This window comes from Rattus norvegicus, chromosome 9 (genome assembly GCF_021556685.1).
Source record: "Rattus norvegicus strain SHRSP/BbbUtx chromosome 9, alternate assembly SHRSP_T2T, whole genome shotgun sequence".
NCBI lineage: Eukaryota > Metazoa > Chordata > Mammalia > Rodentia > Muridae > Rattus > Rattus norvegicus.
Window position 1 is genome coordinate 78,046,615 of NC_141542.1, and position 3,650 is coordinate 78,050,264.

The 3,650-nt window shown below is 43.6% G+C and overlaps 1 pseudogene; it reads right to left on the reverse strand.

Annotated features, from left to right (window-relative positions):
* Positions 1 to 1,077: 1,077 nt before the first annotated feature.
* LOC148003753 (rho GTPase-activating protein 11A pseudogene) lies at positions 1,078 to 3,350 on the reverse strand (annotated as a pseudogene).
* Positions 3,351 to 3,650: the final 300 nt, after the last annotated feature.

Consider the following 3,650-nt stretch of genomic DNA (forward strand, 5'->3'; position numbering starts at 1 on the left):
CCACCCACCCACACACACACAGTTATTTCCTGGCTATGGTGCTTTAATCTATCAGAGTTACGATGGCATATCTCAAATAAGTGGTTCCTGGGTGCCGCAATACATCCTGGGAGCCACGGCATAGCATCACTAAATCTCGATGATTGATTCCTGGATTTTAGGCTGTCAGGCTATACCTCAGAGGGCAGCTGTCAGCTTCTGAAATGTATGGAGTTGTATTATGCAGCACATTTTTGAGAATTCATCACAACTTTTAAAAATATTATTTACAGATAAAAATGGCTGTAATACCCAGAGAGGGAAAACAGAGAGTTTCACAAGGATCAGCTCCTTTCTTACTGTACGGTCATGTAGATGTCCCTGTTCCGTGGAACCAGTCATCAGTCCTCTTGTCTGTTCTATAAACAGAGACAAAGGCTGTCACAGTGTCAGGAGTCTGAGCTGTTTCACAGACCGTGGGGAAACACCAGTGCTTGCTAGATTTGAAAGCATGCTGCCGTTTATATTGGGAAGCAAACTGATTTTCCACGATGCAGTGATACCGGTTTTTATATCACACCTGATCGTCTGGGAACTCCAGCTGCTGCGCATGTGCAGAGGACCACATAAAGAACCGGCTCGAAATTCACGAACAGCTTAGGGAAGAGTCAGTCAGGTTCTGATAACCGAAATTCTTGGGCTGAAGGTTTCTGTATGGAAAAATATAGATAAGAGATCATCTGAGAAAAACTGAGCCAAGTTGGGGGTGGAGGTGGGTCAAGTTGTTGAAAGATTTTTTGATATTGCCAGTAGTCATTTTGCAAGCAGAGAGAATAATGATAATATTAAAGGGAGTCTGGAAGTGCTTTAATCAGTAAAAATTTAGTTGCAATGTTTATTTAAGCAAGTACGTATTTATGTATTTATGTAAGCAAATATGGAAGAAGAACTATTAATAATTATTGGTGTTTTTAAGAAGATGAATGAATGCAAGGTGCTTTTTAAATGATTTGATTTTTGAAGATATGAAATGGTATTCCAACCTACAGTCTGTACATGGTTCTCCAACCAGAATATGTACAGTTGATATAGATAACATTTTCTTTTTTTTTTTTTTTTATTCACTGTCTTTATTTCAAAATTGAAGTGAAACCACAGGCGATGCTGACAAAATCCCTCTGTCCCAACAAGAGTAAGGGTTCCAACACCACTGAGGCCAATTAACTTCTTGGTTTTGGGTCAAGATCACAAACATGAATAATTCAAGACATAAGTAGGGCTTTATCATTCCCTTTACGTATTAGACGTTTCCAGTGGACAATGTTCCTGATGTGAAGGAATAACAAGAGGTACAAGCACAACTTCCTGCATTCTCTGATCATGCATGCAGAATAAAACTCATGTCCCTTTCTTACATAAATAAATCTAGCCAACAATGTCTTTAAAGTTATAAACTCTGCTTCAGGAAATCACCATAAAGTTAAGTCTAAATGCTTCAGTAATAAAGAAATACAAAATAGCTTTATGTCCAAGTATGAAAGATGAAATTACTGGAGCAGTGGGGACCACTTTACAGAGAACCTGCTGAACAAGCATCCTGAGCTACACACTAGCACACAAGCATCCTGCAACCGCCCCACCTTATCTACACACCGGCACTCGAGCATTCTGCAACCCGACCCAGCAATCGCTAACTTTATTTACACTGATGACGGCACTATATTTGACAGTTACAAGTCTACAGGCTTACTCGTTGGTAGCAGTTGAGTCTTTCCAATAGGATTTTTAGGAGAACCTTTGTACCAGACCCTTTCTTTTTCTAATGGTTTCTTAAGAACTCTGTTTTTTATCCCTGGAGAAAAGTCCACATTGTTATTTACAACAAATTTTAATCTATCATGATTAGTGAGATCATCCAAAGGAAACTTAATTTGGACATCAGATTTGTTCTCCTGTTTACAAAGTCTCGTAGTGGCAAGAGAAGCATTCAAAGGATCCGGATGTCTCTTCATTTTTGTGAAAGATTTAGATGTTAACTCAACACTGGACTTATCACAAGCCGTACACTTCTGTGCTTCAAGACCTGGCATAGTATGTGGAACACACGGACCTTTTGATGTGCTCTGTACACAAGAGGGAAGAGCACTGTCACAGCTCACTGATTTAACAAGAGGAGAAGCTGCATCACCAAAGACTGCCAACTTCTGCCTCACAGGCTGCCTGCCATACTCCAACAAAGAATTAATTCTTCTGACAGACTGACGGACAGGAGTACGCTGAAATTTAAGAGGTGACTTCACTTTTCCTCTGTTCAGTTCATTTAGAGAAAGTTTATTAAACCACTGTATGTGATCAGAAACCTTCCCGTGCTCTGTCATTTGTGGACCCCCAGGAACTGCACTGTCACATTTTTCCACCAGTGACCGTTGTCTAGCAAGTCTCTGGGCCCGAGGTTTTGAAATGACTGTCACACTGCACGTGCTCTGCTTTAAAGGCTGCGCATCATTTTCCTCAGGAGCTTCACATGCCCCTGAGTTCTCCTCCACCACATTCTCATCCCCCTGTGACGGTGTGGTATCTAGTTGGCTCCCTGGGGACTGTGTTTCCTTGGTTGGCTCCTCACTGGGGAATGCTTGCTGAAGGAGGTCAGCTCTGGGTGTTTCTGAGTGCAGGCTTTCACATCCCACCTTCATCTGAGTTGAGTGACATTCCTCACTGGCTTCTCTGGCAAGTTCTGGACTTTGAGACGGTGAGAGATTCCTTTCTGAAGCATAGTTCTCATCCTGCCCTGTATAGCTCCCATCATGTCCCTTTGACTCACTCACATCTCTGGATTCACCTTCTTCTCCCACATTTGTTACTGACGACTGCTCATGATTTACTGCTGTATGAAGATCACTCCCAGATTCCGAAAATGCTTTCTGAATTTTTTGCAAGGTCTCAAAGGCCAGGTTACTTTCGTCCCCACTAAGGGACCTGCCCAGTACACTGCTGTTGGGTTGGCTATGGAAGGTGGAAGGCCTGAGCTCACAGGACACGACTGGTGATTTTTCTACAGTAATGTTGGACTCCAAAGAAAAGCTCTTCACCTCAAGATTTTGCATTATTGGAGAAGTTCCATTTGCACTCATGTCTTGAAAACTTGAATTACTGGGTTCTGTCCAAGACATCCGATAACCTGTTCCATCTAGTTGATCTGGAGTTAGTAAATGTTCCTCGGATTTGCTGATCTTTTCTGAGCCCCTTATTTCCGTAGCTGCAGTTTCCTGTCTTCTGCGATCACACTGACCGCGGCCACCCTTGACCTTAATGCCATAGACAGCCCGAAGCTGCTGCAGCAGGGCCAATCTGACCAGTCTCTGATCCCACATCCCGAACACGTCGCCCACTCTCCGAGGCCGACTCTGGGTCCTGACTTTCTTTGCCACCAACCAACTCTTCCAATTTCCTAACACCCTCAGACTAGAGCTCTGCTCCGCTGCCTTCCGGCCACCTTTGGCACTCTTCTGGCTCCAGCCACTTCCTCCACTTTCCCTCGACCCACTTACACAGACCTTCTTCTCTCCCGCCACACTTCACTCTAGTTTCACTTCCACCAGCCTTCTTTCCGGGTCACTCGGCCCTGTCAGTTACTTCCACAAACTTCCCTTTTTTCCTCTGACTCCCCCGTT